This window comes from Apodemus sylvaticus, chromosome 7, assembly GCF_947179515.1.
Source record: "Apodemus sylvaticus chromosome 7, mApoSyl1.1, whole genome shotgun sequence".
Taxonomy (NCBI): Eukaryota; Metazoa; Chordata; class Mammalia; order Rodentia; family Muridae; genus Apodemus; species Apodemus sylvaticus.
The window spans coordinates 19,947,444-19,966,564 of record NC_067478.1 but is presented as its reverse complement, the minus strand read 5'-3'; the positions used below and the strand labels follow the sequence as shown (position 1 = coordinate 19,966,564).

General features: G+C 45.1%; 1 protein-coding gene across 5 annotated transcripts in view; it reads right to left on the bottom strand.

Annotated features, from left to right (window-relative positions):
- The window catches only part of Tmem108 (transmembrane protein 108), a 285,084-nt gene extending 267,600 nt beyond the window's left edge, over nt 1-17,484 (bottom strand). For all 5 annotated transcript variants that reach the window (XM_052187481.1, XM_052187480.1, XM_052187482.1 and 2 more), the window contains exons 1-2: nt 17,387-17,484; nt 8,776-8,888 (exon numbers count right to left, since the gene is read on the bottom strand). The gene's annotated coding sequence lies outside the window, so the exon portion shown is untranslated. The remainder of the gene's footprint in view (nt 1-8,775; nt 8,889-17,386) is intronic.
- Nucleotides 17,485-19,121: the final 1,637 nt, after the last annotated feature.

The following is a 19,121-nucleotide window of genomic DNA, read 5'->3' as shown; positions in this document are numbered from 1 at the left end:
CCTCTAATATGATCTCTTCTTAGGCAGGCCATCCTACAGAACAATCTCAAGTACTCCCCAGCCCATCTCAACCCTCGGGCCTCTTGGGACTATGGAGTCTCAGGAGATAAGGCAAAGATGTGCCAAGCCTTAGTCACCTATCTGTGCCTCTTAATCTCATGAAAAGGGAGAAATATATCCCAAGCTAGGGTAGAGGAAGCCCCTCCTTCACCAAACCAAACGTGAACTTCTCACATCAGACCTTTATAACTTCTTCCGTATCTGGTTTGCCAACTTCTTCCTCACTGCACGGCATCTCCAAGGTCACGAAGAACCACAAAGGCCCATGGAAGATCCACTACTATCCCCAAACCCCTCCTTTCTCTCATAAACCTACTCAGGTCCACTCTCTTCCTGCACCTCTACCTACCCCTTCCAGACCTACACAAAGCCTTCTATCTCTTCCTAGAAACTAACCAGGGTCAGAGAAACCCTTGTAACACTGTGATGAGGGGGTTGTGTACATACTTCCTCATAGCCTATTTCTCCAAACAGCTAGACACGGACGGTCACCAGAGGCTGGCTGCCCTGCCTCTAGACCTTAGCTACCATGGCCCTGCTTGTCCCTGGGCAACCAAAGTCTCTCTTGTAGCCCCCTATACAACCTTCAATACACGCTCACCCAAGAATCTCACTAGCAATGGCTGATGTCTAATTATCCTGTGGCAAGGTTTGATTACAGAAGAAAATGAGATGCTTTGGTTTGACAATGTCTCAGAGTCCCAGGGCTTGAAGGTCAGAGATTAGATACCCACGATGGGGGTTAGAGGAAAATATAGAATTAGTGGATCCTGTGCTTCGGGTGAGTGAGAGGGAAAGTCCTCATGGAAGGAGGACGAGAGATGAACAGCATCCCATAGATCAGTGGTGCTCCAGAGGAGCACAGCTAGCCAGTGAGTCATCAGGCAGAGATAGAGCAGAAGGTGGGTCCCTCGGCACGGCACTGGGCCTCAGAATAAGAGTGAGGAAATCCATGGAAGCAGGGAACACCCTCATTCATGTTTAACTCATTTAGAGACGAGGACCACAGTGGCATTTGAAGGAGCCAGGAAGGGGAAGTGGCAAGATGGTGGCTCAACCCAGGAAGAGGGACACCATCCAAAGGATTGGGCAGAGTAGAGTTCCTCCTGGGTTTGGACACCAAGAATGACAGAAAAGATGCTGGGGAAAACTAACCAGGCACCAAGCAGGCTTTTGTGAGGTCCACCAGACTGCGCTGACAAAAAGAGAATGCGGCCTGAGGAGAATCACATGAGTGAACCTCATAGGAACAGGATGTGGTAGGACTGAAGCAAGCTTGTCAGGTTCTGATGGGCTGCAGACGGAGCACTGCTACGCAAGGGTGTGGGAACAAGTAGCCTACCAGCCTGGTGCAAAACTGGAATTCAGAAGGTGATAGCTTTCAGTCTCCTAGGAGAGGTGTATCTGTCACAGGAATCAATACCTACCACCTTCTTATAGGCAATCCATGGCTGGACTGAGACAAAATGACTTCCCTAATGTTAAACCCTATCAAGGTAGCAAGGAAGAAAATTACCTTCATTTGCAGATGACAACACTGTCTATACAAAAACACAAAGAAGAGAAACTTCCTGGAGCTAGTGACCAGTTTCAGCAGGGTTGCAGGGGACAAGGCTGTACAAAAAGACAATCGCCTTCTAAGACATCTTGGATGAATAGGTGCACACACTGAAGTTTTAAAAACACAATTTAAGTCAGCACCTCCCAAATTAAATACTTAGATATAAATCTTAAAATACGTATAAGTTTATAAGGAACAGATTCTAACTCTGACCAAAGAAATCTAAAAACAATGAGAGGAGAGATAGTCCATATTTATGGACTAGAATATTAGATGTCAGCTGCTCCTTCCTCTGTCCACAGACCAGTATGCTACTTGTCTCACTGCTGGGACAAAACACCTGAGAAAAGCAATTTCAAGAAGGGAAGGTTTTAGCCTAGGACTCTAGGGTACACAGGTCATCATGGTGGAAGAGATGGGTAGCAGGAGCACTGGGTAGCAGGTCACACTGTATCGAAGGCCAGGAAGCGAGGAATGTGCATGCTCTATCTGCGCAAGTTCTGTCTGCGCATGCTCTGTCTGTGCATGCTCTGTCTGTCTGCGCATGCTCCGTCTGTCTGCTCTCTTCCCTCAGTGCTGGACCCCAGTTAATGGGACTGTGTTACCCACATTTAAGGCATCTCTTTCCACTCCGATTAACCTAATTTATATATTATCTCTCACACAGGGTATTTTGCTTCCACTGATTGTAAATTTTATCAAGTTGACTATCAAGATTCAGCACTGCCCCCAAGCAAATTCCAAGGATGGCTCCCTTGTGGCTCTATCAGTAAATGATCAATATTCACACAGAGATGCAGAAGAACCAGATTGGCTAACTCAGTATTTCAGAGGAACAAAAGTTGAAGGAATGATGCTGAATGAATTTATGATTTACTATAAAGTTACAGTGGCCAGGCAGTATGTACTGGTGAAAGACCAGACAAACAGAATCAATTAAAAATAATGAGCCCAGATATAGACCTACACAAATAAAGTCAGTTAATCTATAACAAAAAGCAAAGGCAAGCAATACAATGAGGCTATGTGAGTATTTTCACAGATGGTACCAGAACAGTCAGAAGTCAGGGCACAAGTATACAAATGAATATAGGTAAACATCTTATAGTCTTCATAATCAATAGGAACCACATACTTAAATGTAGAACACTATGAAAGACAGAGGGGGTAAGAAAAAACCTACCATGACCTTGAGTAGAACTCTGGCTTTTAAAAATGCAAACTCGAATCCAAAATCTCTAAAATAACTCACAAGCAGAACGTCATTAAAAGTACAAACTATCTGCTGTCTGCACGTCAACATCAAAGGAATGAGAAGGCAACAGTAAGAAAGAATTTGCACATTTATTATAAAAGACCCAAAATATAAAATGTCCTTTAAAGTAAATAAGAAAATATAAAACCTGCTTATAAAAAAATATGGCCAGCCAGGCAGTGGTGGTGCACGCCTGTAATCCTAGCACTCTGGGAGGCAGAGGCAGGCAGATTTCTGAGTTCGAGGCCAGCCTGGTCTACAGAGTGAGTTCCAGGACAGCCGGGGCTACACAGAGAAACCCTGTCTCCAAAAAACCAAAAAAAAAAAAAAAAAAAAAAAAAAAAAAATGGCCATAAAACCTTTAGTAGACATTTCATCAAAAAAGATGCATACATGAAGAAGATATGGTCCAAACATATCAAGGAAATGTACATCAGAACCACAGCAAGACATTACAATGCATGTTTTAGAAGGATTCAGATCCAGAACCCCGACAACAGCCAGGCCGGGGAAGAAGCCATACAAAGAAAACTTCAGGACTTGCTGGTGGGAATGTAAATAGTACGGTGTCCTGGAAGGCAGTTTGTTGGTGTCTTATAAAACAAAGTGTTCTGACAAAAATTATCCACCAGTCACATCCTTGGTGGTTACCCAAAAAAGGAAAACTCGTGTCCACTCAAAAGCCTGCTCGTGAAGGCTCATGGGCCCTTATTGATATTAGCCCAACCCTGAGAGCCTACAAGATACCTTTCAGGAAGTGAATGGATAAATAAGAAAGTTCTGGAACACTATGTAACACACAAAAGAAACAACTAACCAAATCACAAAAAAATGGATGGAAACTTAAGTGGGTATTTGCTGAGTGAAGGAGGTTATTTCAAAGGGTTACCTATTAGTGACTCCAACAGCATAAAAAACAAAACTGTGGCCTTAAGACCAATGGCTTCTAGAAGTTTAGGGGTGGAGGAGGGGAAGGAGATTGAATAAATAGGACATAGAAGGGTTTTAAGGAAACAAAAATAATGCCTGTGATTATAATGGTGAACATGTGTCACCATGCATTGGTCCAACTCCGAGGAATGTACAGCCTCCAGATTAGACTCTAATATGAACCACTATCTTGGGGAAAACTATGATGTAAATATAAGTTCCTAGACCATACAGAAATGCTAATCTGGTGAGGACAGTGGCAACAGGACAGACAGACACATGTAGGAGGGAGAGAGATACAGATCTTTGTATTTTCCTCTCTACATTCTGCTTCTACCTAGAACCACTCAAAAAAGTCTTAAAACACACACACACACACACACACACACAAAAGGGTGGGGGACAAGCACTGTGTCATCTTCCCAATACCCCTTCCCCCACCACCACCAAGGGTGTGACCCAGAGGACCAATTCTACCCACAGCCTCCTCTCCCTTCCCTTCCAGCCAACTTAAAAAATGGCACACAAATTTCCATTTGAACTCTTTCCATCATGCAAAACAATCTTGGGCTCCATAGTTTTAAAATACATATGTTTATAAAAAAATTCTTTATTTCCCTATTTTTTTGATTTGTTGAAATGAAAATTTCTGAGCAACTAATATTGGTAAATTAATAGATCATATCATCAGAAAAATCATCCTTGATGCGCGAGGGCTTAATCACTAAATTCGTGCTGTAATAGACTGCTTGTTAATTTTGCTTTAGAGCTTCATTCTTCAAGGGGTAACTCCTCAGAGGTTAGGCTTGTGAGTCAAGACCTCTTATGAAACACTTTTCTGAGCCAACTTAGGGCTTGGAAGAAGGAGAGGTGAAAACTCTCTTCTCACTTCTAGATTCTTGGTAGAGCTGTAGGCAACATAAAACCATGCTGTGACAACCTTTACTGCTGAGGGCCAGGCAGAGAGCAAATGGACAGAGGCAGGGTAGCAGCCCCAGAAAAAGAACTACTTTAGAAATGGTGCATGCCGTTGTGTCAGAGGCAGACCCATGGCACCACCTGTAGCAGACCAATGTTACAGCAGTGTTTAAGAAAACCAGCAAGACACTTAAATGTCTGACTTGGATGGAGATGTTCTAAAAGAATACTACAGCAGTTGATATCTTTTTATAGTAAGAGTACAGTGACTACAGATGTGGCTTGGTCACACACAGGGAGCCTAGGAACTGAGGCAGCAGTGTCCAGTAGAATGCTTTCCAATGACAGACATGGCAGATATCTGTACTATCTGAGGCAGCAGCCAGGAACCACACGTGGCTGGAGTACACATGAAGCATGGCACTATCAAATGAAGACCTGATTGTAAACCTAAATAACTGAAACAGTCACACATCGCTAGTGGCTACTCTTGGGACAAAGATGAGACCATTTGGGGAAAATGGCCCAACATATTAGCATGAGAGAAACCTATACCTGTCCCAAGAGCTTGGACAAATGCTTCTCTGTGCCTTCCCCAGCACAGACACAGTATCATCCTAAGTGAGGTGACCCATTCACAAAAGAACACACATGGAATGCAGTCACTGATAAGTGGATATTATTCCAGAAGCTCTGAATACCCAAGACACAATTCACATATTAAATGATTCCCAAGAAGAAGGAAGGAGAGGGCCCTGGTCCTGGAAAGACTTGATGCAGCAATGTAGGGGATTATCAGGACAGAGAAGTGGGAGGGGGTTGACTGGGGAAATGGATGGAGGGAAGAGGGCTTATGGGACTTATGGGGAGGGGGGAAAAGGGAAAGGGGAAATCATTTGGAATGTAAACAAAGAATATAGAAAAAAAAGAAACAATGTAAGATGCCACTTTATATCACAAGCCATTCGAAACAATGATTCTCCAGTGTTCACCTTGTTACATTAGATCACAAGGTCCATTCTGAGAGATTTGGATCAGGAGATAACAAGGCATCAGGCAATCCTGATGACTGGCCTGGAGACAGAACTTTGAGTAGCACTAGGGACAAAAAAAAATAAAAATAAAAATAAAAAAAATCAATGACAAACACTGGCTGGCTCCTACAAAGATAAGGGATGTAAGTCCCTTTTCATGGAAGAGCCTCATTCTTCAAGGCACACACACACACACACACACACACATGCACACACGCACACATGCACACACACACACACACACACACACACACACACTAGAAGAGCCTCATTCTTCAAGGTACACATTCACACATTCTTTCCCAGGCATTCTTCACACACACACACACACACACACACACACACACACACACACACACCAGAAGCCAAACAGAAGCCAAAGAAACCAGACTGTTCACAATGGCCTCCGCACACATTAGGTCTAAGGTAGAGAACGGCTGCAAATTTCACATGGGTCAGAAACACATCGAAGACAAAAGAAGCCTCCACAGTTTATTGGCATCTAATCCTCTAATGTCCTGTCATGGGACTGGGGCTCTTCACTAAAATAATGAGGTTGTTTCAGATTCATTCAGAATTATGGCCTCCTTTCTCTGCTCCAAGACAAAGTCCTGGAAAATACCAAGGAACACGTGCCACATGAAAACATGCTACCTATCACTCCACGGGAGCACACTAGAGATATCCCAGAGTCTCCAAGAAGAAATGGAAAGAAATGTAAAGGTTCTAGAATAGTGGCGAGTTGTTTTCCTAAGCAGTCTCTATCTCTGTATGACCTGCAAACCTTGCTCTGGATTGTCAGTCAGTAGGAAATTTTTGTCTTGGCGGTTACCTCTCTCTGTCCTTGGGTCTAATTATAGGTGACTCATTTTAATATTAAGAAATCACCCTGTCAGATGCAATTTCCATGACTACTCTTTGGAACGGCCATCTTTTCGCCTCACGCCCTCTGTTGGTCCTTAACTTTACAAAGGAAAAGCTTTCATCCAGAATATACTGCTTTGGGGAGCTAGAATGTCAACCTCTTCAAAGGAACTCAGACTCCAGGTCTGTGCGGAACTGCCCGCATTTCCAAATTCACCCTTCTTTGTCTCCTATTGCCCCCCTTTACTGCCATCGTGATGACCAGGAGAGATTCTTGGGCCCTAAGTACCTAGGGGGATGGTTATCACTCAGCATATAAAGAAGCCCTGACCCACCACGCAGTGGTGTGCACCTTGTTTCCTCGGGCTGAGTTCCTACAGTATGCCTGTTTCATAGGCATGGAAACTGAGTGGGCGTGGGACCCAGGGAAATTAAAGCTCAGCCCCAGAGAAATGTACAACAGTATTAAATCACTGCATTCCTTCAGCTGTGGCAATTTTGTCTACCAGGAAACATTTAACAATACCCAGAGACCTTTTCGATGGTCAGAATTGCTTGGGAAGCTATGGGCATTTAGTGGGCAGAGGTTAAGGGCAAGGGCACTTAACTATAGATCCCACACTGCCTAGTAACAGCCCACACAAGAACAGCCTCATTGGATTCAATACTGGCTGGATCACTGGCAACTCGAATACCACGTCTATTTGTTTGTTTGTTTGTTTGTTTGTTTGGGTTTCTTTTTTGTTTTGTTTGTTTGTTGGGGTTTTTGCCCATTATTAACGACTAAAGAATGGCTGCCTTCACAATTTGATCCTTGTATAATATTTACACAGAAGCATGCCAGCCAATTGCTATTTTTGATGTAAAACACTTCTTAGATGCATTCAAAACAGAAACTCTCTGAAAGCCACAGATAAAAAGGAGAGCAGCCCCATGTTAAGCAAAACTCTCTTGGGGATAACATTTAACAAGGAACATCCCTCCCACCAGTGACCTCCAGGCCCTGGGCCTAGGCCTGTGCCAGCTGGTAGCCTGGACTACTCTACAGACAGACAGACGGACAGCCTTACAGTCATGTGTCTCTCCCGGCTTCATCCCCAGCCATGCGCACCACTCACGAGCGAGCGGCAATGATGCGCACTTCCGGGAATCTCCAGGGATCTGCAGCCCCTAAGCGGCTATTTTGTTCAGTAAATTGTATTCATTAGTGAGCTACATGAGGCACAGAAGTGCAGGCAGCCTTTCTGGGTGCCCTCAGTCTAGCAAGGCATCACAGCATTGACCCTACAGGTGGAAAACAGTCCTCCCTCCGGGTTAACGGTTAACAACCACCACAAAAAAAAAAAAATTCCCATCACTTAACCATTTTTAGTTCTGCTTGGACTACTATTAGTCATTTCTTCTTCAAGGAATTTGGTTTTTGTTCAAGGTAAGAAGCTGAAGAATACACAGCTTTCTTTCCTCCCTGGACCTCCACTGACTATCTCCTACTAATCTTGAATTTTTTAATTTATTTTTATTTATATTTTTATTTATTTATTGCCACAAACAAAAACTCCAAGCCAGAATTGGCTACCAAATACCTTGTAGGCAGATCCAGGATACCAGTAACTAAAAGCAGCTGAGTGGCTAGGTATGTGGCTTCCAGAGATACAAGATAGGACACTCTGGGGTGAGAGGAACAGTGTACTTTAAGCTGCGAGGGGCCACCACACACCAGGGACTTCAGCTCTCACACGCTACTTCCATCAGGAGCAGCCATCGGTGAAGGAAAAGTTCAATACGTGACTTGTGGAAGAGGAGGGTGGTGGGAAGGGACTCTGACCAGACTATTCGCAATATGATAGATAGGGCTTCATGAAAAAGACAGCGGGGTCTTGAACTCTCTCTGCCCTGCTCCTAACAAATCACATCCCACACAAACTGACTCGACAACCAACCGTATGTAGAGAAGTCTCCATGCACAGAACACATCCCATCCCTTGGTCACCATTTTTCATACATCTTGATTTGAGTCCATGATCTGAATAAAGAAAGCTTTAGAAGCCTTTCACAGATAGACAATCTCACTGCACCGATGCCAAGACTCTGGTGAGACAAGAGCACCGAACGACTCAACAAAGCCGGTGACACAGGGAGCGCATTTGCCTTACCCTGGAGGAGAGGGTGTGGAAGCCTTCAAACGCTCTTACATCCTCGCAACCCATCGGATCTGCTGCCTTGCGCCACACGCTCACTTCTGCATGCTGGACCACAGCAAAGCGATCTGCCAAAGACAAAAATGAATGAGGACGACAGGCCAATTTATATACAACCTCATCCCCAAAATGAATTTGTTAAAGATGGACTTCATGCTTACAGCACAGAGCCTAACCTCTGGTACAGTTCACAATCTTCAATACACAAGGCTGCCATATGCATCCTAGACAGGTAGAAAGTCAAGAGAGACAGATTTGATGCAGAAACCAAAGTACTGAGGATACTGTGGATCCTACATCTTTATACTAGAATCTCCAAGGTTCCCCCAAAGCAGTGGCTCTCAACCTGTGGGCTGTGTCCCCTTTACGGGTCAAAACCTTTGGGGGGTTGAATGGCCCTTTCAAAGGGGTCATATAAGCCCATCGGAAAACACAGATTTTACACCAGGGTTCATAATAGTAGCAAATTATAGTTATGAAATAACAATAAAAACAGTGTTATGGTGGGGGGGTCACAGCAGCATGAGAACTGTATTGAAGGGTCATAGCACTAAGAAGGTTGAGAACCAACCACTACAAGGGGTTCCCTCCATTCTAGTGAGATAGGGATGGAAAAGAGGAAGGACTTGCAAAGGTATCTGGGGTGCATGTGTGCACACAGGCACATGGATATAGATATGCACATGATACTGTGCCCCAAATGGAATTCACTTGTTCACTTACACTTTCTGTTGGCTTCTTAGAGTTAGTCAGTCATGCTTAACCCAATGGGCTGGGCAGTGAGCTGTCTTGGGTCAGTGAAGATAGCCTTGGGTTTAGGCTAGACTAGTGTACTCTGGACATGATACACCACAGTGAACTTGACCTTATTGTCACTTTACAACTCTGAGTCTCAGCTTTTTCTTTCATAAAACAGCATGCCTCCCTTACAGGGTCTATTCTATACGAGACTCCACAAGTGCTTCTCAGACCCTTCTGTGTGTGCACTGTTATCAGGGCATCTTGACAAAATATAAGTTCTGAGTTGAAAGGTCATAGGTAATTCTGCAATTCTAACAAGCCTCAGGGCAGTGGTTCTCAGACTGCCTACTGCTGTGACCCTATAATATAGTTTGTCATGCTGTGGTGACCCCAACTATAAGATTATTTTCATTGCAATGCCATCAACTGTAATTTTGCTACTTTTATGAATCAAAACGTAAATAGATGCAGGGTATGGGATATGTGACCCCAGGAAAGGGATGTACTACCCCATAGCGGTTGTGACCCATAGGTTGAGAATCACTGTCATAGGGGCTCCTGACGCCCCTATTTAGTAGCTACTCTGTGAATAAAAGAGAGATATGAGAGATGTTGGGGAAGAGACTGGGAGAAGAGGAGGGAGGGGCAACTACAGACGGGATGTAATATATGAAAGAAGAACAAAAGAAAAATATGTAAGAGTAGAGAATATTTGGCAAACTTTATACATGAAGTAATTTTCACATGTAAGGATTTTTATATCAGTGTTCTTTCTGATTCCACATGAGCTTCCGATTAGCAGCATTTTTAAAGATCTACTTAGTCTGGGTACCAGATACAATTCCACAGAGTCACACACATTTAGAAAAGGTTAGAACTTAAAGGGCCACTGCTCCTTTTACTCATCTGAAACAAACTCAGGGAGGTGATGGGTTCCCCTTTCCCAACAACTTAGTAACAGAAATTTGACCTTAGAAGCAAAAATTTGACTTTGTTCTCTAGCCTATGATTTCTCTCAATAAGCTAAGAGGAAAAAAATTTTTTTCATCTACTAAAGCAAAAACAAAAACCACTCTGCATTAAAGCCCAAAAAGGCAGCAGAGAGGTAGCTTCTACCAGAGCAGGCCACTACAGTACAAAGGGCAAGCAAGATGTCACAGGACAGGATCTGGAGGTTTGTCAAACAATTCTCCTCGGCAACAAAGTTACTCCTCATGTGTCCAAAGTGGGAATGGACCACAAAGTAATGTCTGTGTAGCCTCTGGCAACAATGAGACTTTTTAATTTCTAATCCATACAAATTCTGAGTCATTCCCACTTAAAGACAATTAGAAAAAGAAAGTATTCGTGATTGTAAATAGTTAGGGAAAATGAAGTAATTAGCCGTAGTACATCTTGGGTACTAATGGAGAGAAGTGGTGATGCTATATTAAAGTTCTACCAGTGAAGTTATTTTACATCTCAAAGATAGAGGTGAGCCTTGGAGCTCAGAGCACAGTATCTAGTGGATGTGGCTGATAGACGTAGCAGCTGGCAAACGAAAGGTATGGGGGTTCATGCCACTCTGTCACAGATTGGGAAGGAGTCCAGTTGAGGATCGCTGGGGTGAGGGACTCACAAGGCCCCATCCCCCCCTTAGGATCTATGGGCAATCAGCAATGGCTGGAAAAGGAGAGGTATTTTCTTCAACGGTGTAGCTATGGGTAAGTGTCTTATGCTTCTATAAATAAAGTCCACTTATGCAGCTTTAACCCTAAACACACACACACACACTCACATGCGAACACACACACACACACAACCCCTCCCCACAAGATCCCCCCTCCTCCCCCCAATGCACTGATAGTAGAAACAAGGATTATCTGGGACAAGGAAAGGGATCCTCAGGAATGGAAGATAATAGTGAGGAAAAATGGTCAAACACATACACATATGAGAATGTTGTAATAGCGTCCATTATGTATGCCTAATATATGCAAATAAGAACTTAAAAGAATCTTCATGTCATACATCAGAAAGTATACACACATAATGAATATGTGAACCTCCAATTGGAATAATGAGAGCTGGGGTCCCTTAGTATGCAGGTCACAGCCAGCAAAGCAACATGAACGTAAAAGTATTCTGGTGAAATTAGGAGGTTACAGAGAAATATTTGATAAATGGAAATCAATACTTATATATCCATTATGTAAAGATGAACAAAACAATGTGCTTTGTCTCTTCATTTGGGGAGCAATTTTAATAAAGGTTCAATATTGCTAAATGTTCACAGTTTAATTTCTATGTTCTATTCCCAACTTTTTGCCTACCATTCTGTTAGTTTAACAATCAAGAATTCTCCCTTTGGGGCTGGGGAGAAGGCTTGGGTGAGTTTAAGGCCCAGAACCATGTAAAAGACCTGGGTGTGGTGGAATGAATACACGTGAAATACCAGCTTCAAGAGGCAGAGACACTTAAGATCTCCAGGGGCCACTCACCTAGCAAAATCTCAAAAAAAGGGGGTGAGAAATGACACCCAAAATTGTCTCCTGGCCTCTGTGTACTCATGCATCTATAGATGTGTGTACTCATGCACCGACACACATGTAGACACACATATTCTCCCCTTTAAACCCAGGATAATAATGCACATGCACATGTAATATCAGCACTTGGGAGGCAGAGGCAGGACATTCACAACTTCAAGGACAAACTGGCCACACAGCAAGTTAAGAGCAGCCTGGGGTATCTGGGACCCTGTCTTGACAGAACAAGACACAAATTCTCCCCTTGTAATTTTCCCGGAGCTACTCCAACATGTCACATTCTTACCCCACCTTTGTGCCAAGGGTCCATTTGGCAAATGCCTGAATCCCGCTTCTCAGAAGACGATAAAGAGCTAGAGACATAACTCATGAGGACTTGTGTTCAGTTCCCTAGCATGAACGTTAATAATACCCAGGTGCGGTAGCACATGCCTCTAACCCTGCCATTAGGGTGGTACAGTCAGAGAGATCGCTAGAGTTCTTGGTTCAGGAATCTTAAATCAGTGAGCTCCAGGCTCTGAGAGAGACTGTCTCAAAATCTAAGATGGAAAGAGATAGAGGAAAGCACCCAACATTCACCTCTGACCCCCACAGTCATCCACATGCCCTGGCCTAGCTCTGTAGACACACAAACACATACCTGCTCATATGCACCGCACATATGTGTGTGTGTGTGTGTGTTTGTGTGTGCGCACACACAGGCAAAGGCATGAAATTATAGAAACAAATTACATAACACTTACTTTCTTATCCATACAGACTTGGGGAGTCCAGTTTAAGAACCTCACATTGTATTCTAGGATTAAAAAAATAAGGCTTTCCTTACAGGAAATGATATTGCAGAAAAGAGAAAGGAAGGAAGGAGGGAGGGAGGGAGGACGGAAGGAGCAAAGACATACAGTAAGGAGTCCAGCATAGGGTCAGTCAGACAAAAAAGAAAAAAAGAAAAGAAAAGAAAGAAAAAAAAGAAAAGGCTAAAAAGAAAAGCCCACGCCACTCATGCTGTGACTTTAATCCCACATCATGGAGTTTCTCAGAGAGCCTCCCTGGCCCAGCCCTGTCTACACAACACTTTCTGTGTCCTAACCTCCCATGGTTACATGGGGGAAGGGAGACAATGGGGGAGGGTAGGCAGTGTAGGGGAAGGGAACCAAAGCTCACTTCCCAAGTTGGGGTCCTCATCCTCCAGAGAGTTTTCTACCATTAAATGACTCAGCTTGAGTTAAAAGGTGGAAAGTTAAGGTAACCATCCCTGGGGGTCCTTTCACCTCAGAACCTTAGGACTCTAATTGAAGTGTCACAGTTTCCACAGAAGAAAACTTCACAGTAGGAACACACCATTGCCATGAGCACTGTCTGGGGGCTTCAGAAATACCTTATGGGATATCACCCAGCCAAAGAACTTCAGAGTTCCAAAGATATTTACGTGGCACTCACTTGACAAACCCAGGAAACGTGAGAAAAACAACAGCCAGGACGACATTGATTTATGGCCACAAAACGAGGCAGTGTCAATGATTTGTGACGATTACCGACTTGTTGCAAAGGGATTTTAGAATTTGTTACTGACAGAAACACACACACACACACATAAAACAACATCTTATCAGTTCATTTGAAGAGACAGGAATCAGCTCACAGGAGGCAGAGCTACAGGGTAACAGGGGAGCAAAGAGAAGATGACCGAGTGTGGATGGCTTGGGCAGGATCAGAGCTAAGACCTCCCCTACACGGTGAAACCTCCATGACCTCCCCTACACGGTGAAGCCTCCGTGGCCTCCCCTACACGGTGAAGCCTCCATGGCTGGCTAAAACACCTCCTTCCCTCCAGTTTAGTGTATTGTATTCAAAACCCACATAAGAGAGCACTTTATAACAAAGAACAAAATAATTAGTTACTGCAAAACTGGAAGATGTAAAAATGAACTCCAGCTAAAAGTACTTTTTTAAAGTTTGAGTTTTGAGTGGTTACTACGGACTTGATGGTCATCATTAGCTAAGACAATCTACAAACACGCGTTAGAAATTTCCAAGTTTCAAAAGAAACTGATTTAAAATGATTTGACCTACCTTCCGTGGACAGTCTTGGAATATAACAAGTTAACATTATTTTCACAAACACTCCCATAGCTATCTTCAGGATATGTATTGCTGACTACAGACTGAGTTTAGAATCACATGCATCCCCTCATGGAGTCATCCTTGTGCAGAGACTAAGTGTGCACGCAAATAGTCAGAAATGAAGACTTGGAATGAACGTCAAATCATAATCTCAACATTAGAGCTGTGTAACCAGTGCTCTTAAAGCTTGCACTGTGACGCTTCTCAATTTACACCCACCCAATCTCTGCTCAGAACATACACACACACATACACACACACACACACACACACACACATACACACACCACATGAGAGGGAGAGGGGGAGGGGAGGGGAAGGGGAGGGAAAGAGGGAAGGGAAGAGGGAGAGGAAGGGAGAGGGGGAAAAGGAGAGGGAGAGGGAAAGGGAGAGAGACAGAGAAAGGAGAAGTCCTCACGCCATTCCACTCCTATATTATATAAAAAGTTACATGCTCAGAACATCATCACCGGCGTCGGCGTTGTCATCATCGTCATATTTACCTGGGAGATAACAGCCTATGAAAACCCACACCAAATCCACATTGCTGCCTATAGTTCCTAACCAGCCTCTTCAGGAATTCCCAGAGGCAAGAGTGCCATCTACCGGCAGGGAGGGTACAACTTATTTGAAGGAAACCTGTAGGAGACGGGAGACTGGAAAGACAGGCATCCTAGATTTTCATCTTAGCAGGGCTCTTTTCTACAGCCTGTCACGGGCATAACTGACACAGCCTGAGACCCATAAGCTCTGCAGGAGCCTCTGTCACATGAGCATGGTCCTCTGAAAGCCATGTGAAGGCCGACCAGCCAAGCTAGCCGACAACGAGGAAGCTTTGCCTGGAAACCTCACTCCATCAAGCAGCAGAGCCTGGCTGAATTCAACCATCCCTGGCTCTCCTTTCCACCAGCACATGAGCTCACCCAGAACCCCACCTGTGGCAGTGTGGGCAAGCTTTACCTTACAGTGGACACCCTAAGGAATTCTCCCAGGCACCGGTCAGGGTGACGGCTCTTATATTTATGCAACGTGACACAGATCCTCCTCAAAGGACATGACTGCTTAGGCACGCAGAGCTGACTATAATCTCTCTCCTTAGTCCGTGAGGGAGAGGACAGAAGCAACAGAAAGAAAATGATTGTGTGGCCGTCTTGAAAGCAGAAGTGTGGGGCTTTGATTGAATCGGAGGATAAAGCCCATGTCTCACAGGTCACAGAGGTCCACTGCATACTTCATGTTGAACTATGCCTGTCAATTTTTCTGTTGGCCCTTTTAGACCCCAAGCAAAGTTTTTTCAGCCTCTTTGAAACAGCTGACCTGCTTCCACCAGCTAAACACACATCAATGCCCTCTGCATATCTCATATGAAGCTTACATGCAAAATGACATTTCTTCTCTAAAAGCAGAATATGTGTGCTTTTCTTAAACCTTGCCACCTCCTTCGTCCTCAAAATCCCTTTCCTGTCCCCAGTGTATATCATCAGCTTCTCTATTTAAGCTTTCCCCGCCCATTTGCTGTTTCCGTCTATCAGATGAGAACCTTTATTGCACTGTACTGGGGTCATCTGTGGCGTTCTCACCACGCTTTACAGCAGATTCTGTTCTGTGCTCATCTTAGGAAACCTCCAAAAGTTTACTCCGTGCTGCCGAGAACCCCAAGTTTGATTCCTGTAGTCTAACAAATGGAAGGGGTGTTTTCACAAAACAACAAAACTTAAAAAAAAAAAAACAATAACTTGCCCAATGAATTGAAATTTTCAGCAGGTAAACGAATATTGTGTAATTCAGTAAATTGAATATTTTGCTGGCACCAGGTACGGTTGTGTTAGATGCCTAAGAGAAAAACAGCTTCACATGGGGGAAGAAAGGGGTTTCCAGCAGGATCAGAATGTCTCCAAAGAGTCAGGTAGAGACTGAGTAACCTTAAGTTCTGAATGGGTTACACTGAAATGCTGGCAATTAGCTGAGCCAGTTTTACAACACCAGATACATCAAATTAGTTAACCAATGGAAAACTCACAGGATCTTTTAAGTTTCACTATAAGATTTCTCGTGTGACATTGCTACTGTGCTTGGGGACACGTTTACTCCCCAAGAACCTGCCTTTTAAGCACCACGTTAAACCCCGGACACACCCTCCCTCTTCAAAAGGATTCAAGGGAGATTTCCTTCCCCCACCCCATCTCTTTGGCAGACAAATGGCCCCCCCTTTTTTTTTTTAAACATACACTTTAGAAAATATTTAGAAAGTGCATCTTAGACCTTACCTCTCCTCTCCCTAAGCTGCCCTCCTGACAGGCTGAAACTAAGTACCCTCTTGGATAGACCTAGAAAGTCACAGAACCCCCACCCCGCTTCTTGTATCTTCTTGAAGAAGCTTCTCAGTTCGCTGTCTGGTCTGCAGTTCACTGCAGGCAAATTCCCTCACTATTTCCCAGCCATCAGTTATACTGTCTCTGGAAACCTTTTTTTGTGACCTGCTCTATCTAATTGTTTTAAAGGAAAAAAAGATTAAGCTTTTTAACAAATCTCTGGATTCTCTCCGTAGGTTCCGAGCGTTGTATTTCAGTGAAGTCTGGGGTGAGGGCAGGCTCGAGGTCCAGCAGACAGACAGGGTAGCCTTCCCCAGGGCACCCTTCTCCAGGCAGCACAGGCTCGGTTCCCCCACGATGCTCGTTCCCGCATCGAGGCAGAAGGATCATCAGATGCGCTAGGAATTCTGCTTCGCTCTCAGTCACCGAATTAGTTCGGGTCTCAAGGGCTCGAACCGAAGTGACACTGCGCTCCCCCCACCCTTTCGTTCTCCCATGCGACAGGTCCCAATGCATGGAAGCCACCTTCTTCCCAGACCCAGTCCAGCGCCCGTGGCGCCCTCACGGCACCTCCGGACCCCTTCCCCTGGGGAGGGGACCGGTGGCAGCATCCCTCCGGGGCGGGAAACAAAGGCGGAGGCGAGGCGGCCAGGTGGGCAAGCCTTTTCGGGCACAGCCGCGGCGGCCGCGGGGAGGACGGCAAGATGTATCAGAGGGTGGGAAAAGGGAAACCAAGGCACGGAGGCTGGCGAATGCTTGGGCTGCATCCTCTCCAGTGCAGGGTTCCCGGGGCAGGCAAACCCCGAGCCATCCCCCGCCGCTCCCCGGGACCCGGCATCAGAGGGACCGCCCCACTCCGCTCACCTCGGGAGAAGCGCTCCGGCTCCCTCCGACGGCTCCGGAGAAAGCCCCGCCGCTCGCGCACGCGCACTCGCGCTCTCGCGCCTTCGCCCCTCCAGCCCCCGCGGGCGCCCCTCCGACCGGGCTCTGGCCCGCCCCGGCCCTGTCCGTCAGCGTTCGGGAGAACCAATCGTGTCGCGTGGACAGCCCAGCGCTGGTCACGTGGCCTCACAAGCCAATCACCAAATTGCCCTCGGCAAGCGCCTGGCTCCGATGTCCCCGGGGGTTCGGTTGCTACCGTGTAGAGCCGGTGCGAGGCGGGCACAAAGGGCTGAGTCTCTTATTTCAGCGGATGAGTGGCGTCCAGTTGATCAATTTTTACATCGATTAATTTCTCAGATCATAGCTTAAATAAGAATCACCTGGGAGTCTCGTTAAAGTCTGGGGTGTAGCCTAGAGACTCTGCATTTCTAACAAGCCTCCAAGTGGCGATGAAGCTACTCTTGGTCCAAGGCCATGCTTTTAGGAGCACTGTCAAAAAATGATGTGGCTAGCCCCTGCTCCATTTGTTGGCAAGTTTCACGACCTTTCTTGTCCTTCAGTGATGAAGAACATTCAGATGACTGTATCAACACGTGGTGGAAGTGATAAGGCCTATAATTTGGAGAGCAGCTGAGGAAAGGCATAGAACAGCCATCTAGACCAACTTTATGTGTATAAGAAACAGACAAGCAGAGACATGAGAACACTAGGTTGGCCTCCATGCTAAAGTGCTGGCATCTGTGGCTCAGTAGCACTATGCGAGACTTGACCAGCTAAGAGAGAAATCATCCAAGTGGTTCCAGCATTGTAGAATTTCAAGAGCCTGTAATAAGACTTTACGGTTGAATTCAGAAACATTTTAAAATAGCGGTTCTCAGCCTATGTAAAACAATTTTATGCTTGGGGGTCACCACAACCTGAGGAACTGTGTTAAAGGGTCACAGCATGAGAAAGGTTGAGAGCCACTGTTCTAAAAATATGGAGATGTATGTATCTAAAGCTTTGGGCAATTTAAGGATAAACCACAGAGCCTGAAACATTGTTTCCCTTGAGGGTTTTTAAAGTTATCTAAATAATCCTTTGTTGCTGAGTCAAATAACCAATGCCTCTGCTTCCTCAAACTTGAGATGGACAGTTTTAGACTGGACAGCTAGCACGTTTGCTGTCTAGTATTGCCAAGTTAATTACTTGGCTCTTGCCAAGATAGTTCAAGAGTTCACACACACACACACACACACACACACACAATCTCCCTATGCAGTCTAGGTTTGCCTGGAATTTATGACCCTCTCTCAGTGTCCCAAGTGCTGGGATTATGGGCATGCCGTACCATGCCCAACTCTCAAGAGCCTTAAAAATTAAGCTTTCCAAATCCTCCTTCTACCAGCATTCCTGGCCAAAAGATAGGAACTTGTGCCGAGTACTTTTATTTTACTATTCAGAGAGGTGATCAAGCTGCCACATAGAGAACCTCGCCTTTGTCTGCAGGTTGGGTACCTCTGGCCTCTGAGCCAGGAGTGAGACCCACTTAGCAGTCTCAGGCATCTTTCGTTGTATTTCTATCAGAGGTGACCTAGATGAAAATTCAGAGTTTCAGGGCATCCTGAGCCTACACAGCAATGGTCCAGTGGCCCTGGACAGAGAGGTGCAGGAAGACACCTAGGCAAGAGGAAGAGGCCTCTGAGATGCTTCTGCTGTCATGAGACCCCGTGTTCCC